Raw genomic sequence first — 27,850 nt, 5'->3', positions numbered from 1 at the left:
CGGTGCTCTCATTGTTTAAAATGCACGGTGCTCTCACTGTTTAAAATGCACGGTGCTCTCATTGTTTAAAATGCACGGTGCATTAATGTTTATAATGAACGGTGCTCTCACTGTTTAAAATACAAGGTGCTCTCACAGTTTAAAATACAAGGTGCTCTCACAGTTTAAAATACAAGGTGCTCTCATTGTTTAAAATGCACGGTGCATTAATGTTTATAATGAACGGTGCTCTCACTGTTTAAAATACAAGGTGCTCTCACAGTTTAAAATACAAGGTGCTCTCACTGTTTAAAATGCACGGTGCACTTACTGATAAAAATGCACGTTGCTCTCACTGTTTAAAATGCACGGTGCTCTCACTGTTTAAAATGCACGGTGCTCTCACTGTTTAAAATGCACGGTGCTCTCATTGTTTAAAATGCACGGTGCTCTCACTGTTTAAAATGTATGGTGCTCTCATTGTTCAAAATGCACGGTGCTCTCACAGTTCAAAATACAAGGTGCTCTCACTGTTTAAAATGCACGGTGCATTAATGTTTATAATGAACGGTGCTCTCACTGTTTAAAATACAAGGTGCTCTCACAGTTTAAAATACAAGGTGCTCTCACTGTTTAAAATGAACGGTGCACTCACAGTTTAAAGTACAAGGTGCTCTCACTGTTTAAAATGCACGGTGCACTTACTGATAAAAATGCACGTTGCTCTCACTGTTTAAAATGCACGGTGCTCTCACTGTTTAAAATGCACGGTGCTCTCACTGTTTAAAATGTATGGTGCTCTCATTGTTTAAAATGCACGGTGCTCTCACTGTTTAAAATGCACGGTGCTCTCACTGTTTAAAATGCATGGTGCTCTCACAGTTTAAAATGCACGTTGCTCTCACAGTTTAAAATACAAGGTGCACTCACAGTTTAAAATGCACGGTGCACTCACAGTTTGAAATACAAGGTGCTCTCACTGTTTAAAATACAAGGTGCTCTCAATGTTTAGAATGAACGGTGCTCTCACTGTTTATAATGAACGGTGCTCTCATTGTTTAAAATGCACGGTGCTCTCATTGTTTAAAATGCACGGTGCTCTCATTGTTTAAAATGCACGGTGCTCTCACTGTTTAAAATGCACGGTGCACTCAATGTTTATAATGAACGGTGCTCTCATTGTTTAAAATGCACGGTGCTCTCATTGTTTAAAATGCACGGTGCTCTCATTGTTTAAAATGCACGGTGCTCTCATTGTTTAAAATGCACGGTGCTCTCACTGTTAAAAATGCACGGTGCTCTCACAGTTTAAAATGCACGGTGCTCTCCAGTTTAAAATACAAGGTGCACTCACTGTTTAAAATGCACGGTGCTCTCACTGTTTAAAATGCACGGTGCTCTCACAGTTTAAAATACAAGGTGCACTCACGGTTTAAAATACAAGGTGCTCTCACTGTTTAAAATGCACGGTGCTCTCACTGTTTAAAATGCACGGTGCTCTCACTGTTTAAAATGCACGGTGCTCTCACTGTTTTAAATGCACGGTGCTCTCACTGTTCATAATGCATGGTGCTCTCACTGTTTAAAATGCACGGTGCTCTCACTGTTTAAAATGCACGGTGCACTTACTGATAAACATGCACGTTGCTCTCACTGTTTAAAATACAAGGTGCTCTCACTGTTTAAAATGCACGGTGCTCTCACTGTTTTAAATGCACGGTGCTCTCACTGTTTATAATGCACGGTGCTCTCACTGTTTAAAATGCATGGTGCTCTCTCTGCCCATAATGCATGGTGCTCTCACTGTTTAAAATGCATGTTGCTCTCACTGTTTTAAATGCATGGTGCTCTCACGGTTTATAATGCATGGTGCTCTCACTGCTTATAAAGCATGGTGCTCCCACAGTTTGTCATGCAGTGTGCTCTCATTGTTTAAAATGCATGGTGCTCTCACTGTATATAATGCTTGGTATCTCACTGTTTACAATGCATGGTGCTCTCACTGTTTTTAATGCATGGTGCTCTCACAATTTATAATGCATGGTGCTCTCACAGTTTAAAATACAAGGTGCACTGTTTAAAATGCACGGTGCTCTCACAGTTCAAAATACAAGGTGCACTCACAGTTTAAAATACAAGGTGCACTCACAGTTTAAAATACAAGGTGCTCTCACTGTTTAAAATGCACGGTGCTCTCACTGTTTATAATGCACGGTGCTCTCACTGTTTAAAATGCACGGTGCTCTCACTGTTTAAAATGCATGGGGCTCTCACTCTTTATAATGCATGGTGCTCACACTGTTTTAAATGCATGGTGTTCTTACTGCTTACAATGCATGGTGCTCTCAATGTTTATAATGCATGTTGCTCTCACTCTTTATAAAGCATGGTGCTCCCACTGTTTCTAATGCAAGGTGCTCTCACTGTTTATAATGCATATTGGTCTCACTGTTCATAATCAATGCTCCTCTCACTGTTTGTAATGCATGGTGCTCTCACTGTTTAAAATGCATTGGTCTCTCACTGTTGATAATGCATGGTCCTCTCACTGTTTAAAATGCATGGTGCTCTCACTGCTTATAATGCATGGCGCTCTCACTGTTTATAATGCATGGCGCTCTCACTGTTTATAATGCATGGCGCTCTCACTGTTTATAATGCATGGCGCTCTCACTGTTTATAATGCATGGTGCTCTCACTGGTTGAAATGCATGGTCCTCTCACTGTTTAAAATGCATCGTGCTCTCACTGTCTATAATGCTTGGTATCTCACTGTTTATAATGCATGGTGCTCTCACTGTTTAATGTGCATAGTGCTCTCACTGCTTATAAGGCATGGTGCACTCACTGTATATAATGCATGGTGCTCTCACTGTTTATAATGCATGGTGCTCTCACTGTTTATAATGCACGTTGCTCTCACTGTTTATAATGCATGGTGCTCTCACTGTTTATAATACACGTTGCTCTCACTGTTTATCATGCATGTTGCTCTCACTGCATTCAATGCATTGTGCTCTCACTGTTTATCATGCATGTTGCTCTCACTGCTTATAATGCACAGTGCTCTCACTGTTTATAATGCATGGTGCTCTCACTGTTTATAATGCATTGTGCTCCTACTGTTTATAATGCATGGTGTTCTGACAGTTTATAATGCATGGTGCTCTCACTGTTTAATGTGCATAGTGCTCTCACTGCTTGTAATGCACGGTGCACTCACTGTATATAATGCATCGTGCTCTCACTGTTTAAAATGCACGGTGCACTCAATGTTTATAATGAACGGTGCTCTCACTGTTTAAAATGCACGGTGCACTCAATGTTTATAATGAACGGTGCTCTCACTGTTTAAAATGCACGGTGCTCTCACTGTTTAAAATGCACGGTGCTCTCATTGTTTAAAATGCACGGTGCTCTCCTTGTTTAAAATGCACGGTGCTCTCACAGTTTAAAATAGAAGGTGCTCTCACAGTTTAAAATACAAGGTGCTCTCACTGTTTAAAATGCACGGTGCACTCAATGTTTATAATGAACGGTGCTCTCATTGTTTAAAATGCACGGTGCTCTCATTGTTTAAAATGCACGGTGCTCTCACTGTTAAAAATGCACGGTGCTCTCACAGTTTAAAATGCACGGTGCTCTCCAGTTTAAAATACAAGGTGCACTCACTGTTTAAAATGCACGGTGCTCTCACTGTTTAAAATGCACGGTGCTCTCACAGTTTAAAATACAAGGTGCACTCACGGTTTAAAATACAAGGTGCTCTCACTGTTTAAAATGCACGGTGCTCTCACTGTTTAAAATGCACGGTGCTCTCACTGTTCAAAATACAAGGTGCAATTGCTGTTTAAAATGATCGATGCTCTCACTGTTTTAAATGCACGGTGCTCTCACTGTTCATAATGCATGGTGCTCTCACTGTTTAAAATACAAGGTGCTCTCACTGTTTAAAATGCACGGTGCTCTCACTGTTTTAAATGCACGGTGCTCTCACTGTTTATAATGCACGGTGCTCTCACTGTTTAAAATGCATGGTGCTCTCTCTGCCCATAATGCATGGTGCTCTCACTGTTTAAAATGCATGTTGCTCTCACTGTTTTAAATGCATGGTGCTCTCACGGTTTATAATGCATGGTGCTCTCACTGCTTATAAAGCATGGTGCTCCCACAGTTTGTCATGCAGTGTGCTCTCATTGTTTAAAATGCATGGTGCTCTCACTGTATATAATGCTTGGTATCTCACTGTTTACAATGCATGGTGCTCTCACTGTTTTTAATGCATGGTGCTCTCACAATTTATAATGCATGGTGCTCTCACAGTTTAAAATACAAGGTGCACTGTTTAAAATGCACGGTGCTCTCACAGTTCAAAATACAAGGTGCACTCACAGTTTAAAATACAAGGTGCACTCACAGTTTAAAATACAAGGTGCTCTCACTGTTTAAAATGCACGGTGCACTCAATGTTTATAATGAACGGTGCTCTCATTGTTTAAAATGCACGGTGCTCTCATTGTTTAAAATGCACGGTGCTCTCACTGTTAAAAATGCAGGGTGCTCTCACAGTTTAAAATGCACGGTGCTCTCCAGTTTAAAATACAAGGTGCACTCACTGTTTAAAATGCACGGTGCTCTCACTGTTTAAAATGCACGGTGCTCTCACAGTTTAAAATACAAGGTGCACTCACGGTTTAAAATACAAGGTGCTCTCACTGTTTAAAATGCACGGTGCTCTCACTGTTTAAAATGCACGGTGCTCTCACTGTTTAAAATGCACGGTGCTCTCACTGTTCAAAATACAAGGTGCAATTGCTGTTTAAAATGCTCGATGCTCTCACTGTTTAAAATGCACGGTGCTCTCACTGTTCATAATGCATGGTGCTCTCACTGTTTAAAATGCACGGTGCTCTCACTGTTTAAAATGCACGGTGCACTTACTGATAAACATGCACGTTGCTCTCACTGTTTAAAATACAAGGTGCTCTCACTGTTTAAAATGCACGGTGCTCTCACTGTTTTAAATGCACGGTGCTCTCACTGTTTATAATGCACGGTGCTCTCACTGTTTAAAATGCATGGTGCTCTCTCTGCCCATAATGCATGGTGCTCTCACTGTTTAAAATGCATGTTGCTCTCACTGTTTTAAATGCATGGTGCTCTCACGGTTTATAATGCATGGTGCTCTCACTGCTTATAAAGCATGGTGCTCCCACAGTTTGTCATGCAGTGTGCTCTCATTGTTTAAAATGCATGGTGCTCTCACTGTATATAATGCTTGGTATCTCACTGTTTACAATGCATGGTGCTCTCACTGTTTTTAATGCATGGTGCTCTCACAATTTATAATGCATGGTGCTCTCACAGTTTAAAATACAAGGTGCACTGTTTAAAATGCACGGTGCTCTCACAGTTCAAAATACAAGGTGCACTCACAGTTTAAAATACAAGGTGCACTCACAGTTTAAAATACAAGGTGCTCTCACTGTTTAAAATGCACGGTGCTCTCACTGTTTATAATGCACGGTGCTCTCACTGTTTAAAATGCACGGTGCTCTCACTGTTTAAAATGCATGGGGCTCTCACTCTTTATAATGCATGGTGCTCACACTGTTTTAAATGCATGGTGTTCTCACTGCTTACAATGCATGGTGCTCTCAATGTTTATAATGCATGTTGCTCTCACTCTTTATAAAGCATGGTGCTCCCACTGTTTCTAATGCAAGGTGCTCTCACTGTTTATAATGCATATTGGTCTCACTGTTCATAATCAATGCTCCTCTCACTGTTTGTAATGCATGGTGCTCTCACTGTTTAAAATGCATTGGTCTCTCACTGTTGATAATGCATGGTCCTCTCACTGTTTAAAATGCATGGTGCTCTCACTGCTTATAATGCATGGCGCTCTCACTGTTTATAATGCATGGCGCTCTCACTGTTTATAATGCATGGCGCTCTCACTGTTTATAATGCATGGCGCTCTCACTGTTTATAATGCATGGTGCTCTCACTGGTTGAAATGCATGGTCCTCTCACTGTTTAAAATGCATCGTGCTCTCACTGTCTATAATGCTTGGTATCTCACTGTTTATAATGCATGGTGCTCTCACTGTTTAATGTGCATAGTGCTCTCACTGCTTATAAGGCATGGTGCACTCACTGTATATAATGCATGGTGCTCTCACTGTTTATAATGCATGGTGCTCTCACTGTTTATAATGCACGTTGCTCTCACTGTTTATAATGCATGGTGCTCTCACTGTTTATAATACACGTTGCTCTCACTGTTTATCATGCATGTTGCTCTCACTGCATTCAATGCATTGTGCTCTCACTGTTTATCATGCATGTTGCTCTCACTGCTTATAATGCACAGTGCTCTCACTGTTTATAATGCATGGTGCTCTCACTGTTTATAATGCATTGTGCTCCTACTGTTTATAATGCATGGTGTTCTGACAGTTTATAATGCATGGTGCTCTCACTGTTTAATGTGCATAGTGCTCTCACTGCTTGTAATGCACGGTGCACTCACTGTATATAATGCATCGTGCTCTCACTGTTTATAATGCATGGTGCGCTCACTGTTTATCATGCATGGTGCTTTCACTGTTTATAATGCATCGTGCTCTCACTGTATATAATGCTTGGTATCTCTCTGTGTATAATGCATGGTTCTCTCACTGTTTATAATGCATGGTGCTCTTACTGTTTATAATGCATGGTGCTCTCACTGTTTATAATGCATATTGGTCTCACTGTTCATAATCAATGCTGCTCTCACTGATTATAATGCATGGTGCTCTCACTGGTTATAATGCATGGTGCTCTCACTGTTTATAATGTATGTTGCTCTCACTGTTTATAATGCATGGTGCTCTCACTGTTTATAATGCATGGTGCTCTCACTGTTTATAATGCACGTTGCTCTCATTGTTTATAATGCATGGTGCTCTCACTGTTTATAATACACGTTGCTCTCACTGTTTATCATGCATGTTGCTCTCACTGCATTCAATGCATTGTGCTCTCACTGTTTATAATGCTTTGTGCTCTCACTGCTTATAATGCACAGTGCTCTCACTGTTTATAATGCATGGTGCTCTCACTGTTTATAATGCATTGTGCTCCTACTGTTTATAATGCATGGTGTTCTGACAGTTTATAATGCATGGTGCTCTCACTGTTTAATGTGCATGGTGCTCTCACTGTTTATAATGCACGTTGCTCTCATTGTTTATAATGCATGGTGCTCTCACTGTTTATAATGCACGTTGCTCTCACTGTTTATCATGCATGTTGCTCTCACTGCATTCAATGCATTGTGCTCTCACTGTTTATAATGCTTTGTGCTCTCACTGCTTATAATGCACGGTGCTCTCACTGTTTATAATGCATGGTGCTCTCACTGTTTATAATGCATTGTGCTCCTACTGTTTATAATGCATGGTGTTCTGACAGTTTATAATGCATGGTGCTCTCACTGTTTAATGTGCATAGTGCTCTCACTGCTTGTAATGCATGGTGCACTCACTGTATATAATGCATGGTGCTCTCACTGTTTATCGTGCACGGTGCTCTCACTGTTTATCGTGCACGGTGCTCTCACTGTTTATCATGCGTGGTGCTCTCACTGTTTACAATGCATGGTGCTCTCTCTGCTTATAATGCATGGTGCTCTCTCTGTTTATAATGCACGGTGCTCTCACTGTTTTAAATGCATCGTGGTCTCACTGTTCATAATCAATGCTGCTCTCACTGTTTGCAATGCATGGTTCTCTCACTGTTTATAGTGCATGGTGCTCTCACTGTTTATAATGCACGGTGCTCTTACTGTTTATAATGCATGGTGCTCTCACTGTTTATAATGCATATTGGTCTCACTGTTCATAATCAATGCTGCTCTCACTGATTATAATGCATGGTGCTCTCACTGGTTATAATGCATGGTGCTCTCACTGTTTATAATGCATGTTGCTCTCACTGTTTATAATGTACGGTGCTCTCACTGTTTATAATGCACGGTGCTCTAACTGTTTAAAATGCATATTGGTCTCACTGTTCATAATCAATGCTGCTCTCACTTTTTTAAATGCATGGTGCTCTCACTTTTTTAAATGCATGGTGCTCTCACTGATAACAATGCATGGTGCTCTCACTTTTATAATGCATGGTGCTCTCACTGTTTATAATGCATGGTCGTCCAACTCTTTATAATGCATGTTGCTCTCTTAAAATCTATCGATCTCAGCTTTGAATATAACTCAACGACTGAGCATCCACAGCCCTCTGGGTTGTAGAGAATTCCAAAGATTCACAATCCTTCGAGTGAAGAAATGTTTCCTCATGTTGGTCCTAAATGGCCGACCCCTCATCTTGAGAGTATGAGCTCTAGTTCTTGACTCTCCCGCCAGGGGAATCAGACTCTCAGCATCCACACTGCCAAGCCGTCTAAGAATTTTATACATTTCAATGCGATCAACTCTCATTCTTCTAAACTCCAACCAATATTGTCCAATTTTGCACAATATTTCCTCATACTACAATTGCAGCAAGACCTCCTCACTCTTATATTCCAACACCCTTCCAAAAAAGGCTAACATATCATTTCCCTTCCTCACTCTCATTCGACCCTTGGCAAATCAGTATTTCCAGCATGTTTTTCCTCTTTTCCTTCGATAGGGAAAATAAATGAAGGTTGATAACATTTTACTGCAATTACACTCGATTCTGTCTTGGAAACAATTTCCAACTGAACTGCATCAAATTCGATTGTAAACTTAAGAGTTTCTGATGGAAATAAACTAATAAGAACACTTAATTGCGATGGCCGGGAATCGAACCCGGGTCAACTGCTTGGAAGGCAGCTATGCTCACCACTATACGACCACCGCTGAAAATAATCAACAATAAAATAGTTCCCAAACATCAGATCCTGAACAGACACTGCAGGCTGTTGGATTTGTTCTTCATTTTCACTGGTTTCTGACGGATCCTTTCTCGCTCTGTTGCAGTTCCTGTTTCCGCCCAGTAGATTTCACCAACCCCCAATCAATGGAAATTCCACACCAGCCAGTAATTCTTCACCTGATATCGGACTGAAGAGACAGTCGATACCTGCAATACTTGACCAGCTGGAAATACATTTTACCACAGCTCACATCAGCCATTGAGTAAAGTTAAATAATTCCATTAAATCATTACAGAGACCTGACTACCAACTGGGCAGGAATGGCAGCTTAATATTCAAGTCCATAAGAACTTTAAAAAGGACAGGGAAATAGGGAAAGGAGGAGGAGCAGCAATATTACTAAAGGACAATATTACAGCAGTTCAAAGATAGAATATCAGTGAGGGTGAGCGGGCAGTGTAAACACTCTGAGAGAGACCCATCACAAGTGCCCCCACTGTACTCCTCCAGAAGGTATAAGAAGGGCGAGTGCGGGAGGATTTCTTCATTCTTTGTGAAAGTGTTTGTGAGATTGTGGAAATGTCTGGAAGAGGAAAAACCGGCGGTAAAGCTCGGTCCAAGGCCAAGTCTCGCTCATCCCGGGGCGGACTGCAGTTGCCCATGAGCCGTGTTCACAGGCTCCTGCGAAAGGGGAACCATGCTGAACGTGTGGGTGCCGGAGCCCCCGTCTATCTGGCTGCTGTGCATCGAGTATCTGACGGCTGAAATCCTCGAGGTGACCGGCAACGCGGCCCTGGACAAACAAGAAGACCCGCATCATCCCCAGACACCTGCAGCTGGCCATCCGCAACGACGAGGAGCTCAACAAGCTGCTGGGACGGGTGACCATCACTCAGGGTGTTGTCTGATATCCAGGCCGTGCTGCTGCCGAAGAAATCCAGCATTGTGAGCTCCAAGAGCAAATAAACCGGCCAAGGCTTAATCTGATAACCCAAAGGACAGGACCAACCTTATTGAAATCTTTGAAGAAGGAACAGAAAGTGTAGACAAGTTTAATGCAGTAGATGTGATATATTTGGATTTTCCGAAGGCCTTCTATAATGTACCACATTGTAGACTCATGGCTAAGTTCAGAGCACGTGGAGTCAGGTCAGGTGGCAGAATGGATAGTAAGTTGGCTTCAAAACTGAAAGCCGAGAATAGAGGTTAAGGGTCGCTACTCAGACTGGCAAAAGGTGGGAAGTGGAGTTCCAGTTGCTGGGACCACTGCTCTTCACAATTTACATTAACGATTTGGATTCGGGAATCGGAAGGACAATTCCAAAATTTGTGGACGACACCAAATTGGGGGATTTAATTAATACAAAGGAAGAATGCATCAAAATGCAAGAGGGCATTAATAAACTTGCAGAATGAAGAATCAGGAGGTCACACACTGCTTGGATAATAAGAGTCTAAACGGGATAGAGGAGCAAAGGGATCTAGTGGTACAGATACACAAATTACTAAAAGCAGCGACCCAGGTTAATCAGGTCACAAAAAGACAAATCAAACACTGGGATTAATTTCTGGAGCGATACAGTTGAAAAGCAAAGAAGTTATGTTAAACTTGTATAGAACCTTGTTTAGACCAGACTTGGAATACTGCGAACAGGTCTTGTCTCCATATTATAGACATAGGGACACTGGAGAAGGTGCAGACAAGATTCACAAGGATGATACCAGAAATGAGAGGATATTCTTATCAGGAAAGACTGAACAGACTGGGCCTCGTTTCACTGGAAAAGAGAAGACTGAGGGTTGATCTGATCGAGGTTTTTAAGATAATGATAGGGTTTGTTAGGACAGATGTAGAGAAAATTTTTCCACTTGTGGGGAGTCCAAAACTTCAGGTAATAAATATAAAATAGTCGCTCATAAACCAAATAGGGAATTCAGGAGAAATTGCTTTACCCAGAGAGTGGTTAGAATGTGCAACTTGCAAATACGAGGAGTGACTGAGGCAAATAACAGAGGGACATTTAAGGGGAAGATAGATCAGCACATGAGGGAGAAAGGAATAGAAGGATATGCCGATAGGGTTAGATGAAGTAAGGAAGGAGGAGGCTCATGAGCAGCATAAACGCCGGCATAGACTAGTTGGGCCGAATGGCCTGTTTCTGTGCTGTCGTTTCAATGTAACTCGATGTAAAGGCTCTTTTCAGAGCCACCCTCTGTATCTGTGAAAGGGCTGGTTACTGTCTGAAGGGAGACCCTGATATCATGCTACCAGTGTGGCTTTGAGCTGCTTTTGTCTCGTTGTGGACGAGATGAGGAATTAATGGGACTGGAGTCGGGGCAGTGACCACAGTCCGGTACTTTAAACGGTGACTTATAGACCCCAGCCCACACATCACCAGATTTCTTGTATTTATTTAAACTGCTTGCCATATTGGGCTCGTAAAGAATCACCAGAACTGCTCGACAAACCTTTCCACATCTGTGGAATTCAGCGCTTCGCTCCGTTTCTGTTCTATTTTGTTGGATTATTCACATAACGCATCAAACTCACTGGGGAATCACTGAAATGTAACTCTGTACAGAAACAAATAACAGTGAATTGCCTGGTGCCCAGGAGATCAGGAACATTACTCGCCTTTCGTCCTGTTAACGAGTAAACCGTGTTTAGAGTCCAACGACCCGCTTTGGTTCCATATGGGGGATTAAACAGAGAAATCGGGAGGGGAGGAGACAGTCAGAGTGACAGAGCGGAGAGCGGCCTCTGATCTTCCAGCTCCACCTCCAGTTCTCTCCATCCGACAGTTTCAAACCGTTTATCGATAATAGAACCGAACCTCAGCGCTCCGCACAAACCCTGACAGACCCGGGCTTCATATTCAAGGATTCCCAAAACCCGAAGCTTTCAAATAAGCCCCGTTACAATGAGAAATCGTTAATATTCCTGCCTAAATTCAGTCCATTCAATAACAAGTCAACTCGGCTCCTCCATTTCAGTCTGTTTCCCTGTTCTATCTCCCCACACATCCCCTCCCAGACGGGTTCAGCGTTTTACAAACACCTTATTCCAGCTTATTTGGAGAATCTCATGTGTTGGGGTTTGAGTTATGACGCGGAGTTTCTCCACCAGTGTTCCCGTCTCACAGAGACTCTCGCCCTGAATCTGTGAAAAGATTATGACCATGAACTGGGACTGGAGCCGAAACATCCCCAGTTACAGTGAGGCCCGGCCCGGACATCTCATTCTCTCTATTTTATATCAGACAGTATCCCACTTTCATGTCCAGCAATAGAGAGAGAGAGAGAGACAGTATCAGTCTTACACTTCCGATCTGTGTCCAAATCACGCTCAATAACAGTATCCACCTTCATATACAGCACCAGAGAGAGAGAGAGGGAGGCAGACACGGTGATAGAGACAGAGAGAGCGGTGAGACACAGTGACAGACAGACGTTAACAGTATTAGTTCCAGACTGACCGGGAAAGTGCCGTTTTATCCAGAAAGATCGCGTTGGAGAGACAGAAGATGCAATCACATCTCTCACTGATATTGTACAAGGGTCAGAAACACTATTAATCCCACACTCAGGGACAGTACAGAGAGGGACAGAAACAATGGGTCACATTTAACCCTCTAATGCCTGTTGTACTATCTGCAGTTTTACAGCTCAGGGCTGTTCGATATTACTCTCAGTGACCTACAGTTTCACTCCGGTTAAATTAATCTGCGACTGTTGCTGCCTGATATTAACCCTACACGGTCCCAGCAAATACACCGACTCCCACTTTCCTCCCATGTTTCTCCAGGATTGGTTTGAGAAATCCTCTCTCAGTCGCACATTATAGGGGCCATGAATGAAGGGAATCCATTGGCTGATTTCACAGCCGCTCACTTTATCTCTGAAAGGCTGTTTACCATCAAAAGACCCCGAGAGAAACAGCAGGGATGGAAACATCTGGTTTAATAGTTGGAGATTGTAAAGTCAGTCTGGATTCCAGCGTTAGGCACTGGTGGAATCCCATCTGTTTCCCATTCTGGTGCCTGTTCCTGCACTGCCTGTGGACCCCATTCCCTCTGATCTTTCCCCCAGACCCACTTCCTTTGCTCAGACTCGGAAAAATTCCAATTGGGGAAAGTTGCCATCGATTTTTGGATTGGGAATTGTGGGCGCCATTCCCTCAGTGAGTGGAAGAAGATGGTTTAAAACAGCCGGGAATGGAGAGATCACGGCCCCCGGGGGAAGGGAGCAAAGAGCAGCCTCGTTACAGCAGCTCATCGCTTCGGGACCGTGTCCGCAGATGGGCTCAGAGATCGGCATTGAGTCCGGGGGAAGTTCAGGGGGAGTCCGGGGGCTGTTTGCAAGAGGCGGAGTGGATCAGGAACTGGTCCCGGAACATGGAGTGAGAGGGGGGAAGGGAGAGGTCATTCTCGGGCTGTGTGTGGACAGGGTGTGTCCAGGGGAAGGGAGAGTGAATGGGAAGAACCTGCTATTAAAATCATTGCTGCTTTCTCTCCCCAAACCAGTCGTGAATGGTCCTGGTTTAGTTCCAATCTCCCCCTGTTTATTGTTATTGGATAGTGAAGAGTGGAAACAGAGCCGGACAGTAAGGATGTGGGGAGTTATACAAAGAGCATCTATTGCAGGCATCAGGTGAGAAGTGTGAAGGACACATTTTAAACAGCGGCTGTTTGGTTTCGGTTGAACGGTTAGTCCCATGGGAGAGGAGTTGAGAAACCTGACCTGTGCAAAGGTCCCTGCCCCATCGGGTAGTCCCATTCATGGATCAGTGCAGGGGTTGGGCCGTGTCTGGATGTCATTAAATTGTTGTAAAACAGCCCAACACACCTGGTATGCAGAAGCTGAGTGCTGCAGTACTGCAGTGGAGTCAGACACTGACACTGTTTGTATCACTGGATTTCATTTGTGGATATTCAAAATGATCATTAACAGAGATATTAAACTGATCACTTCTGTCTTTTCTACCTCACCTGTTCCTGAGTAACAAGAGATCATTTTCTTTCTCCAGGCAAACCCTTGAACGATCCAGAATAAATGTGATGCTTCCTCCACCCGAGGCAGAAGGAACAGTGCAGCCAGCTCCTTCTCACACACAGTAAGTATATTATCACTCACAGAGCACAGAGACACAGACAGCTCATCAGTTCCACAGTCTCAGACAGCAGAAGTAGTCAGTCCCACAATGATCACAATTTCCAGAGACACATTTTCAATCCAACAGTCAAGCAGAGTAGGTGAGGCAGACACTGTTCCATTCCCCCCTAACTCAGTCCCGCTGACAGGTAGATACAAAAATCCCAGTCCAAAATCACACTCTCAGAGTGAAAGGCACTGTGTCAATCTCACAATAGAGCAACATTAGCTACGAATTAAATACCAGATAGAAATCACACATGGTACCCGATTCAAAGGTACAGAATGAATCCCAATAATGTACCCCGAGATTCAAATTGAATACTAGCCCAGAACTCTCACACACATGACTTTAATACATGGAATATCCATTCGAAATGTGTATCATATGATACAAATTGCATACAAGTCCAAAACTCAGGCAGAGTATCAGATTGAGAAATATTGAAAGATAGTAAACCTGAGAGACAAATTAGATACCTGTTCAGAATGAACTCGTAGAATGAGATTTAAAGATAGAGTATCAATTCTATTAGTGCAGACTGAGATACACATTACATACCAGTCCAAAAATCTCATACAATATTAGACTGAAAGATACGGTATCAATTCCATTTCTACAGACTGATCTACACATTACATACCAATTCAAAAATGTCACCTTATCAGTTTTAAAGATACATTATCATCCACAACAGTACTCACAGAGATACAGATTTAATAGTACTCCAAAAAGCACACAAATAATCTGGTTAAAACCTCCAGCATCAAATCCGAAAGTATGTCCATATTTACCAATTAAACAAGGAGTAAAACTATTTAAACATTGAGATATAAAAGCTGCAATATTGAACACCATAATTTAATCTGAGAGAATAATTACGTACAGATACAGAATGAATCTCACATTCAGAGACAGTACCAGAGACACACAGACACAGAATGAATCCAACTCTCACAGATGCAGAACGAATCCCAAACTCACATACAGTACAAGAGACTGACAGACACACAGTTAATCCCACACTCACACACAGTGCCAGAGACTGACAGGTACAGTATGAATCCCACACTAACATGCAGTATGAGTAACTGCATATATAGGATGAATTCAACTCCCACATACAGTACTTGAGACTGTATATACAGAATGAGTCCCACAGTCACATGGAGTACCAGAGACTGACAGATACCGAAAGAATCCCACACTAACACACAGTTTTATATAAAGAATTAATCACAAACTCTCACACACACTGCTGACAAGATACAGAATCAATTCCAAACTCACACACAGTATCAGAGAGTGACAAGATACAGAATGAATCCCACATTCACACACAGTACCAGAGACTGACAGATACAGAATAAATCCCACACTCACACACAGTACCAGAGACTGACAGATACAGAATGAATCCCACACTCACACACAGTACCAGAGACTGACAGATACAGAATGAATCCCACACTCACACACAGTACCAGAGACTGACAGATACAGAATGAATCCCACACTCACACACAGTACCAGAGACTGACAAATACAGAATGAATCCCACACTCACACACAGCACCAGAGTCTGACAGATACAGAATGAATCCCACATTCACACACAGTACCAGAGACTGACAGATACAGAATAAATCCCACACTCACACAGTACCAGAGACTGACAGATACAGAATGAATCCCACACTCACACACAGTACCAGAGACTGACAGATACAGAATGAATCCCACACTCACACACAGTGCCAGAGACTGTCGCAGCATGAAATGGTCCTTATCAAAGTCACAATTGATACCCTATGTGACTACCACCATGATAAACTATCCCTCCTCATCCTTCTCAAATACAATATCTCACCGTGCTGTTATGCTGTTAGTCTAGTTTCCTCTCTCTGCTCTTATTTGGAATGTGTTGCTTTTCTGTCTGACAACACTTGGTATCATCGTATTATGTTAGTCCACAAGAGGAGATCATTCGGCCCATCGTGCCTGTGCTGGGTCAAACACACGTATTCGTTCAAAATTCATTCAGAGATAGATTGAGTGCTTTGTTATCAGAAAATTGCCTGAACCCCCACAGTCTACAGTTTTCCTCCTCGCTATCAACGACACGGTCAATTTTTGTGTCACCGGCAAATTTCTTAATCATGCCTCCGACGTTTAAGTCCAAATTGTTAATGTATACCACAAAAAGCATAGGACCAAGTACGGAGCCCTGCAGCACCCAACTGGAAACAGTCTTCCAGCCACAAAAAACACCCGTCGACCATTACCCTTTGCTTCCTGCCACTGAGCCAATTTTGGCTCCAATAAGCCACATTCCCTTGGATCCTATGGGCCTTTACTTTTTTGACCAATCTGCCATGTGGGAATTTTTCAAAAGCCTTGCGAAAATCCATGTCGACTGCATCAATTGCGCTACCCTCATCGATCCTCCTTGTCACCTCCTCGAAAAATTCAATCACGTTAGTCAGACACGACCTCCACTTAAAAAATCCATGCTGACTGTCCTTGATTCGTCCGTGCCTTTCGGAGTGACAGTTGATCCTGTCACTCAGAATTGATTCCAATAATTTGAAATGGAGTCTTTCTCCTGCTTGCTGCAATAATAGATAAGGCGGTGATGTACCATCAGGCCCGGCTAGCTCAGTCGGTAGAGCATGAGACTCTTAATCTCAGGGTCGTGAGTTCGAGCCCCACGTTGGGCGAGTATCATTTAAAACTTTTATGTTGCGTTCACTGGCCAACGGTGCAGAATTGATGCATAATGAAACGTTAAATTTGTAGTCAGGATGGCCGAGCGGTCTAAGGCGCTGCGTTCAGGTCGCAATCTCTTCCGGTAGGCATGGGTTCGAATCCCTCTTCTGACATTGCTTATTTTTACGAAGACGTGAAAATATTTTATTTGTGGATTGGGCTGCAGCTGATTTTTAGACCAAGTTGATTTGCTCCTCCCACAAAAGCAACTGGCTTTGTCATGGAAATGTGACTTGAGAAGTTTCAAACGGTGATATGTTTGACATATTAATGACCTGGACAAAGAAATAGAACAGCAGTGGGAAACATTTAAAACGGTGATCAATAGAGTCCAGGAGAAATATATCCCACTAAAAAGCAAGAACAAACTAGCCAGAAATGACACACCAAGGATGAATAAAGAAACAAGGGCAAAATTTAAACTGAAGAAAAGGGCACACACTAGCCAATAAAGGAGAGAGGGGAATGTGATAAGACTGGGAAAGAAGTCTGATGATCTATTGGAAAGGCAAAAAAGGAATATCAAAAAAAGCAAAGTATTCGAGACACATCAACAGCCAAAGAAAATTTAGGATAGGAATATTTGCACGAAGTGATTTTTAGGTAGTCGCCTTTAAATGTTTCAAAGGCGACTGCGAATTTATGATCGTCTGGCCATTTCACCAGCCGTGTTGAAAACAAAACATGTCTCTTAAGGGGAGTCTATAACGAGGGGGCATAGATTTAAGGTGAGAGGGGAGAGATACAAAAGGGTCCAGAGGGGCAATTTTTTCACTCAAAGGGTGGTGAGTGTCTGGAACGAGCTGCCAGAGGCAGTAGTAGAGGCGGGTACAATTTTGTCTTTTAAAAAGCATTTGGACAGTTACATGGGTAAGATGGGTATAGAGGGATATGGGCCAAGTGCAGGCAATTGGGACTAGCTTAGTGGTATAAACTGGGCGACATGGACATGTTGGGCCGAAGGGCCTGTTTCCATGTTGTAACTTCTATGATTCTATGATTCTATGATAATAGGGCCACTAAGGGAGACACACGACAAACTCACAGGCAATGACAGCGAAATGGCAGAAATATTAAATAATCACTTTGCTTCAGTATTTACCAGGGAGACTGGTATTGTGGGCATGACAGTAGAAGAAGAGATCAAAAAGATATGTAAAGACATTTAAGATCGAAAGGGGGGAGATAATTGATAAACTAATCAATCTTAGAGAGGAAATTTCCTGTTAGGTGCCTAACCAGAGTTTCAAACCGCTCAGCCACGCTAATTTCCGTATTACTGTTCAGGAGCTTATTTCACAGGGACACGATTACTGCGCTCCATTTAGGGAGGCTCAGTGAAAGGCGGAAATTGATCTATTAATAGAATCATAGAATAAGATAGCGCCATTCAGCCCATCGTGCCAGTGCCAGCTCTCTGAAAGAGCTGTCCAGTTCGTCCCACTCGCCTGCTGTTTCCCCATAACCCTGAAAAAGTTTGATCCAAGCGTTTATCCAATTCCCTTTTGAAAACTGTGAGTTGAGAAAAACAATATTGAAAGGGGTGCTGGGGCCTCTGCAGCGTCGATGTAGAGTGTGTGATGATTGAAGTTATCAAGATGGTTGCTTTACACATGTTATGATGTGCAATCATCCTGAAATATCTTCAATATCCAATACAAATTGAATTGCAAACCTGACGGACAAACACTGGAAAACAAGTCACGAGTGAACGCAAATCATCTCGGACCCGTTTTTAGCCTCACGGCACTTCAAATAAAGTGAAATAACTTTGCATTGAAAAGATTTGGAACTTGCATCTATGCCTTTATCTGTTCCATTTCTTAAAGTTGCTGGCGTCTGATGATGTACACGCCTCTGCTCCCTCTATTGAACAAGAAAGGAGGTGTTTGACGTTGACGAGACCTGTTGGTTATGAGCTCATCCTTTACATTGAGTGGGTTCGCGTCCTTGAAACGGCGTCAACTTTAGCCCAGCGGTGAACTTCACAACAAATAAGTTCATCACCGTCTCACCGCGGGCACTGACTGACACGTTTATCGTTATTTCTTTCAGACCGAAATAAATAGGAACCGTGATTTTAAATTTGCACGAAGTGATTTTTAGGTAGTCGCCTTTAAATGTTTCAAAGGCGACTGCGAATTTATGATCGTCTGGCCATTTCACCAGCCGTGTTGAAAACAAAACATGTCTCGAACTTTCGCGTCTTTTTTCGAAAGGCAAAAAACATATTTCCCGTGACCTCTGAAGGATGGACAAGTACATTTCAGAAAGCTGAATCAAGTTCACCAGCCTTTTAATCCGGAGTCAGACCTTTGCGCCACGCACTCTGAAGACAGGATCCTGGATGTTATTATATTTTTTGAATGTTTCTCAAACACCGTTTCATATATTGGTTGAATGGATCGGGCTTATCAAATCTCCGCCAGATCCCACCGGGAATGAGACAGCATTGGAAGCAGCCTTCACCCCCAATATCACGCTGGCATTCATCGCCTGCTCTCAGCGGACTCCAATAACAGGGCTTGGAGATATGGACTTTGTTCACATTTAATCACCAATGTGAATCGTTAAATATTTAATCATTTTTAATGGGGACAACGTTTCAAAATATTTCCGCCCGGTTTCGAACCGGGGACTTTTCGCGTGTTAGGCGAACGTGATACCCACTACACTACGGAAACCTGACACCTCCAACCTCGTGATAGGGATATAACCCCTCAGCCAAACTAATTTCCGTATTACTGTCCAGGAGCTCATTTCACAGGGATACATTTACTGCGCTGTATTTCGGAAGGCTGCAGAGAAGGATCGGTGACGATGGTCAGTCAGGGAATCCCAGAGCATCGCGCCCACACAAACATTTCACTGTTTTTTTTTCATGTGCCTGATATCCGACCGCAGTGTAAATTATGGCGAATCAGGCATGCTCAGATGACATTGTTCACAGAGTGTTTTCTTGCAGCCAAATCACACATTAGAAAACTTGAAATGAGATGAAGAGATCGGAGCCATTTAAAGTGCTCCCAGTTACTGCTGATCAGGAATTGAAACCTGGCACCGGCTTCAGTGCTATCAGAATGAGGCAATGAATCCGAAAGTGGGACGAAAAAGGTGCAATTTCCGTCCCTGGGTGGGCTCGAACCACCAACCTTTCGGTTAACAGCCGAACGCGCTAACCGATTGCGCCACAGAGACCGTCTGGTCCTTTTTCTTGCTAGATACACTAAAGCAGCGTGTCACCTAGCCAAAGTTACATGTTGCAGCCACAGAAATGCAATTGTCCACTATCAGTGTTACTTTTCCAGAAATAAAAGATGGGACATTGTTTGTGGAAACATGGAAACGGTCTGGTCTCGCTCAAAGCATCGATATCACCGACAACCAGCTCTCCTGCAACCGGCGCGCCCACCGGTGCTTTGTCTGTTCGTTCGTTGCACTGTGGGAGATCCTTCGCCACACTGACTGCAGCGGTTTAAAAAGCCGGCTCACCACCACCTTCTCAAGGGCTTTTTGGGATGGGCAATAAATGCCGGCCTCGCCAGCGACGCCCACATCCCATGAACGAATAAAAAGAAAATATTCTGAGCGTCCTGATGCTGATGTCAGGTTTTGATCCCTGATCTGTAGTAACTGGGAGCTGAAATATTAATTGTACCGAATGCAAACACTCCCTGATATATTTAACACTCTTACATGCCTTCCCTGCTGGCCTCGTCGTTCGGCTTCGGTGTTTTCATCACGGCGGCCTGGGTTGGGAATATGCTGTTACAAAAAAGAATTGCCAATTTTGTCGAATCACAGCAAACTTACGGCACAAAAGCAAGCCATTCGGCCCATCATGTCCGCACCGGCCGGAAATGAGCTACCCAGCCGAATGCCACTTTCCAGCACTCGGTCTTTAACCTTGTAGGTTCCGCCACTTCAAGTGCATATCCAAGTACTTTTTTAAATGTCACGAGGGATTCTGCCTCGACCACCCAGTCAGGCAGTGAGTTCCAGACCCCTACCACCCTCTGGGTGAAAAAAATTCTCCTCAGCTCCCCTTAAATCCTTCCACCAATCATTTAAAATCTATGCCTCCAAGTTATTAACCTCCCTGCTAAGGTAAATAGGTCCTTCGCCTCCACTCTGTCTGGGCCCTTCATAATTTTGTACACCTCAATTAAATCACCACTCAGCCTCCTCTGTTCCAAAGAAAACAACCCCAGCCTATCCAATCTTTCCTCACAGCCAAAATTCTCCAGCCATGGCAACCTCCTCGTAAATCTCCTCTGTACCCTCTCTAGTGCAATCGCAGCTTTTTTGACCAGTCTGTCATTTGGGACCTTGTAAAAGCCTTGCTAAAATCCATGTAGACGACATCAAAGTACTCAAGGTGTGTTCTCACCAAGGCCCTATTTAATTGCAGCAAGACTTCCTTACTCTTATACTCAAACCTCCTTTCAAAAAGGCCAATATACCATTTTTCTTCCTAATTGATTGCTGTTCCTGCATGTTAACTTTCTGTGATTTGTTTACATGTTCACCAAACTCCCTCTGAATACCGACATTTATTGGACTCTCACCTTTTAAAAAATATTCTGCTTTTCTATTCTTCCTACCAAAGTGGACAATTTCACATTTTCCCACTTTATCCTCCAACTGCCACCTTCTTACCCAATCACTTAACCTGTCCACCTCCCTTTGCGTCCTCCTCACGGCTTACTTTCCAACCGACCTTTGTATCATCAGCAAACTTAGATACATTGCACTCGGTCCCCTCATCTCAGTCATTAATATAGATTGTAAACAGCAATTGCAACTTAAATTGTCCGCCCAGGATCGAAAGCAGGGCCGTTCGCGTGTAAAGCGAACTGGTAACCGCTGCTGACTTATACTGGGCAGAGGGGAACTGACCAGTCACCTCTCTCTGCTCTGATTGGGACATTTTTACTTCTCTTTAAACAACATCTCTCCTGTCCCACACTAAAATCATGGACCAGAATCATAGACTATTACAGCACAGAAGGAGGCCATTCGGCCGTGTTGCCGTGCCTACTCTTTGAAAGAGCTGTCCAATTTAGTCCAAAAAACCCAGCCTTTTCCCCGTAACCTTGCAAATCAGTTCTCTTCAAGTACCTGTCCAATTACCTTTTGAAAGTTCCTATGAAAGCTGCTTCCACCACCCTTTCAGGGAGTGGCTACCAGATCGGAACAACCCTCTGTGTGAAAAAAAAAATCTCCTCATTTCCCCTCTAGTCCTAAAAGCTCACAATCCTTCTCCACGGATGCCTTTTTACAAACATTTCATTTATCAAAACCAAACAAGATACTCTGGAAAATGTCTTCATTTTCAAGTAATTAATGTTCCGAAGGAGCTCCCTAATTTCCCTCCCCTTTATGAATCAGATCATTCTCATCCGGATCTTTTTTCCACATGAACCGGCCTCCCCTCCCAGGGGCTGAGTTCAGAATCTTCGAAGGATACAGCTCAGAAGCAGGCCATTCGGGCCATCGCGCCCGTGCCTTATCCAACAAACCATGTACCAGATTCTCCTGAATTCCAGGGTGTGGAACGAAAGCGAACAACAAAAGCCCTGACATTCGACCGTGGAGGTACAGGCAATTCTGTGACAAACCGGTTTGTCTTTTTCCCGGTTTTTCCCTGTCTATCTGACTGCGTTTATCTCTGTGCGTGTGGAGCTGCAGGCTGATTTTGAATTCATAAGTGTGTTTGTGTATGTTTCGTGCAATAAATAAATGAGTGAATCAGACGCTTCTCTCCCTGACACTGGGGAACTAGTGAGGCAGAATTCAGAGCAGGGTTCTGTTTATTGTGAAAAAGGGAATGCAATATGAATTCCGGAATTATTCAGAATTCTACCAGCGCTAAAACCAAATGCGACCCCCGCCGTGATTTAAATACGCAGCTTTCTGATTTAGATTCAGACGCGCTAACGTTGCGCTACGAGGTCTGATGGTAGCGATCGGGTTATTTACCTTTATGAAAGTTTCTCATGCACCATTTCATTTATTTCAGATTTCCAAATCCCGCCCACTCCCACCGGGTATCAGGCAGCCACAGAAGCAGCCTTCACCTGTCCGCGGCAGCATGACTGCAGCAAATCCAATGACACACACCCGGAACCCAGAATCATCACATCACAGGAAAGGAACTGCTCAAAATACATAACAGGACGGGCAGCATCTGAAAAAACGCTGAGACTTTCGGTGTTTGGACTTTGTTCAGGACTGCTAACAGGACGGTGTGAAAATTTAAACTATGGATGTGTATAAATGGATGTCATGCTTCTTTATAAATTGAGTGTTTAAGTTATGTGTGCCATTTATAAATTTATTTTGATTATTTTTACAATATGATATATCTTGTTATAAATATATATGATTGCACCTGTGACACTTATAAATACATTTGGGTGTAACTGCTTGGTGGTTATCATTATATCTCTGTGTATCTGTGTTATGTATTTGTGTGTAATGAAAAGTAAGACATAGAGAAATAAATCTCCAGAAAATACATTTACAATATATACCCCACAAAAAAGGAATAACTAAAAGATATATCTAAATAGATTTGTAAGCAGCAGTCATGAAATGCATTTACATCTTACAAATCAGAAATATATTTTCAATCTAACACGGCTGCAGCCCAATATATTTATAACCATCTGTTGACAATGTATAAGTCGGGTTTATGGTTATCGAGTGGTTAGAATTCGGCGCTTTCAGCACTATGGCTCGGGTTTGATTCCCGGTCAGCGCATTTGTTTTTACAAAACAGTTCACTTAATTACGCAAAATTATACAAGTCTCTTAGATGATTCTTTCAATTACCATTAATAAACCCACAACTTTCTGGTTCACACTGAACGAAATGCTAACAAGTTTGCCGAGTAAATGTCGAAACGACGCGAACTTCTCTGACTTTCATCCCTTCTCATTTTACGCACTTTATTTTTGGAGTCTGCTTCAAAGTGTTCAGTGGTGATGAGACGAGGAATCTGGTGCAGCCGTTGTTGAATGTGAAAGGATTGCAGCCCAATTTACACGAGAGAAAGCTCGTGCCTGGAGGTTTGTGAGGAGCAAGTTCCAGCAAATTGTTTCTGTCCCGGGATTAAACCGGGAGTTTTTCGCGTGTGACGCCAACATGATAACCATTACACCACGAAAACACCTATTTAGTCCAGCCCAGGTCAGATGGAAGTGTTAAGGGAGAAAGTGAACTGCTGACTCCCACTTCTGGGGGATGTCCCAAAGCGCTTCATAGAGGTGTAATCAAAAACATGGAATCATGGAATCGCAGGAGTCCATTCGGCCCATCGTGCGTTGGCCAGCTCTTTAAAATAAATGGTGCAATTTTAAAGGGGGTGCAGGAACAGAGAGACCTGAGGGTATACGTACACAAATCTTTGAAGGTGGCAGGACAAGTTGAAGAGATTGTAAACGAAAACGTATTCGGAATCGTTGACTTTATTAATAGAGACATAGAGTACAAAAGCAAGGAACTTATGCTGAACCTTTATAAATCACTGGTTAGACCCCAGCTGGCCATCACACAATTCTGCCCACCACACTTTAGGAAGGATGTCAAGGCCTTGGAGAGGGTGCAGAGGTGATTTACTAGAATGGTGCCAGGGATGAGGGATTGCAGTGAGGTGGAGAGACTGGAGAAGCTGGGGTTGTTCTCCTTAGAGCAGAGACGGTTAAGGGGAGATTTAACAGGGGTCTTCAAAATCATGAACGGTTTTGATAGAATAAATAAGGAGAAACTATTTCCAGTGCCAGAAAGAATGGTAACCAGAGGACACAGATTTAAGGTAATTGGCAACAGAGGTGAGATGAGGAGAATGTTATTACGCAGCGAATTGTCATGATCTGGAATGCACTGCCTGAAAGGTTGGTGGAAACAGATTCAATAATAACATTCAAAGGGGAACTGGATAAATACTTGAAGGGGACAATTTTGCAGGGCTATGGGGAAAGGGAAGGGGAGCGGGTCTAATTGGATAGCTCTTTCAAAGAGTTGGCGCAGGCACGATGGACTGAATGGCCTCCTTCTGTGATGTTTTCATGCTGTGATTCTATGTTATGGAGGATTTTCTGATGCAGTGGATATTCGGGGCAGAGGAACAAGTGGGGATTGAACTCGACGGCAAGTGTATACAGTTCGTTCAAAGGGCTGAAGCCGACGGTTTCATTCCTCCCGTCGTTTAGCAGCAGGAAATTACTCGGCCATGCAGGCGACTTTTTTTGTCTTCATTCATGGGATGTGGGTGTCAATGGCAAGGTCAGCATTTATTGCCCATCCCTAATTGCTCTTGAGAAGGTGCTGGTGAGTCGCCTTCGTGAACTGCACCTTTCATTGACTGTGTCATTGACATTTTCTGGATAGAGAGAAACTATTTCCGCTGGTTGGGGATTCTAGGACTTGGGGGCACAGTCCAAAAATTAGAGCTACATCTTTCAGGAGTGAGATTTGAAAACATTTCCACACACAAAGGATGGAACAAGTTTGGAACTCTCTTTCCCTAACGGCAATTGATGTTTGCTTAATTGCAAATTTTAAATCTGAGATCGATAGCTTTTTGCCAAAAGAACGTATGAAGGGATAAGGGCCTAAGGCAGGTATATGGAGTTCGATCACAGTTCAGCCATGATCTTATCAAATGGCGGAGCGGACTCGAGGGGCTGAATAGCCTACTCTAATTCCGATGGTACATTTCCCCAAGTGTCTGCTCTCTCCATAGTTGCGACCTTGTGTTTAAAGCATATTTTCGTTTAAAGGTTGGTTTAGGGATGAGCCGGTGGGCGTCAAAACGTGCCGTGGACGGAGACCGGGTTGGTTATTGCGGGAAGAGCAAATCAACTGGGCCGAAAAATCAACTGCAGCTCAAGCAAGAAATAAAATAGGAGTTAAAGTAACCAATGTCGGAAGTGGGAAGGAGACTGCGACCTGAAAGCAGTGCCTTAGACCGCTCGGCCATCCTGACGGATAAATAGCACTTTGCCTCGCCACCCTTTCCACATTGAGACCCCCCCGGAGAAAGGTTCATTCACTCGAGTGCTTGGTGATATAAATGATGCTGGAAAGGCTCGGTGAGCGGGATGCCACCTCCCCGGGTTTTCCTGAGCCTATTGTACTTTATTCCTATTTAATGACGGGAATATTCGCAATCAGTAGCCAAAAAGGATTAAAAGCTGAATCACAGAGAAATGGAAATCCTCGTTAAATCTGATAATGCTGTAAGTAAAACTCGCTGGTGGTCCAGTGGTTAAGATTCGCCGCTTTTACCACTGCGGCCGGGGTGCGATTTCCAGCCAGAAGAGCAACTTTTGAACACTTGTTATATTAATCGCATGGAAGAAAAAAAAAACAATATTTTTGTTATTCACCATTAATTAACCGATAACGTTATTTTGCAGAATGAAAGGCCACTGAGGGATGTTGGAAAAGTTTAATAATGTCTTTTGTGCGATGAACTTTTTATTCCTTCTCATTTTACACACTGTATTTTGAAGGGCTCCGTTTAAAATGTTCAGTGCTCGTGAGACCACGAATTTGTGTCGAACTGAACAAAACAGGCTCTTTCACAGAGGACAGAAAAATCTGCCCCAAAATAATGTTCCCGCCCGGGATTGAACCGGGAACCTTTCGCGTGTGAGGCGAACGTGATAACCACTACACTATGGAAACCTCTGATCTGGTTACCAGCCAGAAGTTAGAATGACTGTATTGATTCTCATTCATAACTATTCACTTGATCGAAGTTGCACAAGTCACAAAAGAAAAATGTTCATTTCAAAGTTATTAAACTCCCAAATGTGGCCTGTCTTGTTTAGACAGGGGTTCACCCTGACGTCACAGCCTCAACAAAGCATTTTCTCAACATTTCCATTGGGAACAGGAGGAGGCCATTCAGCCCATTGAACCTGTTCCGCCCTTCAATTAGATCAGAGATGATCTGAACCTCAAATCAATTTATCCGCCTTTGCTCGCTATCCCTCGATACCCTTACCCAACAAAAATCTATCGATCTCAGTCTTGAAAGCTTCAATTGACCCCCAGCATCCACAGCCTTTTGGGGGACAGAGTTCCAGACTTCTACTGCCCTTTGTGTAAAAAAGTGCTTCCTGATTTCGAACCTGAATAGCATGGTTCTAATTTTAAGATTATGTCCCCCTCGTTCTTGATTCCCCAGAGGAAATTGATTCTCTCTCTCTATTCTATCGAATAATTTGAACATGTTAAACACCTCGCTCAGACCGCCCCTCAATCTTCGATACTCGAGGGAAGACGAGCCCAATCTATGCAGCCTGTCCTCATAATTCAACCTTTTTAGCCCCGGTAACATTCTGGTGAATCTGCTCTGCAACCCCTCCAAGGCCAATCTATCCTTCCTGAGGTGCAGTGTCCAAAACTGAACGCAGTTACTCCAGACGCAGTCCAACCAGAGCTTTATATAACTGGAACATAACTTCCACTTCTTGATATTCCAGCCCCCTGAGATAAAGGCTAACGCTCCGTTAGCCTTTTAAATTATTTTTGGACCCGTCCGTTAGCTTTTACTGATTTATGTAAATGAACCTTTAATTCTCTCTGCTTCTCCACAGTTCCGAGCTTCTTACCATTTGGTAAATACCCTGACCATCGGTCCAAAGTGGATTACCCCGCATTGAACTCCATCTGCCATAGTTTCTCCCACTCACTTAATCTATCAATGTCCTTTTGCAACTTTTCACTCGCATCCACACTACTTACTGTACCACCCAACTTAGTGTCATCAGCAAACTTGGATATACGACTCTCTGTTCCTTCATCTAAGTCATTGATAAATATGGTGACTAGCTGAGACCCCAGTTACAGATCCCTGGGGGACACCACTAGTCGCATCCTGCCAATTGGAGTATGTACCCATTATCCCTACTCTCGGCCTCCCATCTCCGAACCAATTCTCTACCCATGTCAATACATTGCCTCAAGATCCATGTGTTTTCATTTTTGCCAATAGTCTCATGTGTGGAACCTTATCAAATGC

At 43.1% G+C, this 27,850-nt stretch overlaps 5 non-coding genes across 5 annotated transcripts; 1 reads left to right on the top strand and 4 right to left on the bottom strand.

Annotated features, from left to right (window-relative positions):
* Window positions 1–8,801: 8,801 nt before the first annotated feature.
* Window positions 8,802–8,873, bottom strand: trnag-ucc (transfer RNA glycine (anticodon UCC)). The gene has a single exon. It is a non-coding gene; the product is annotated as a tRNA-Gly (tRNA).
* A 7,816-nt stretch (window positions 8,874–16,689) lies between these two features.
* On the top strand, window positions 16,690–16,762 carry trnak-cuu (transfer RNA lysine (anticodon CUU)). The gene has a single exon. It is a non-coding gene; the product is annotated as a tRNA-Lys (tRNA).
* A 2,660-nt stretch (window positions 16,763–19,422) lies between these two features.
* Window positions 19,423–19,495, bottom strand: trnav-aac (transfer RNA valine (anticodon AAC)). The gene has a single exon. It is a non-coding gene; the product is annotated as a tRNA-Val (tRNA).
* A 440-nt stretch (window positions 19,496–19,935) lies between these two features.
* Window positions 19,936–20,009, bottom strand: trnan-guu (transfer RNA asparagine (anticodon GUU)). The gene has a single exon. It is a non-coding gene; the product is annotated as a tRNA-Asn (tRNA).
* Window positions 20,010–26,435: 6,426 nt separating this feature from the next.
* On the bottom strand, window positions 26,436–26,508 carry trnav-cac (transfer RNA valine (anticodon CAC)). The gene has a single exon. It is a non-coding gene; the product is annotated as a tRNA-Val (tRNA).
* Between the last annotated feature and the right edge of the window lie 1,342 nt (window positions 26,509–27,850).

The sequence above is a fragment of the Heptranchias perlo genome, unplaced genomic scaffold (assembly GCF_035084215.1).
Source record: "Heptranchias perlo isolate sHepPer1 unplaced genomic scaffold, sHepPer1.hap1 HAP1_SCAFFOLD_50, whole genome shotgun sequence".
Taxonomy (NCBI): domain Eukaryota; kingdom Metazoa; phylum Chordata; class Chondrichthyes; order Hexanchiformes; family Hexanchidae; genus Heptranchias; species Heptranchias perlo.
Note: the sequence above shows the minus strand (reverse complement) of the source record. Positions and strands in the feature narration are given on the sequence as shown.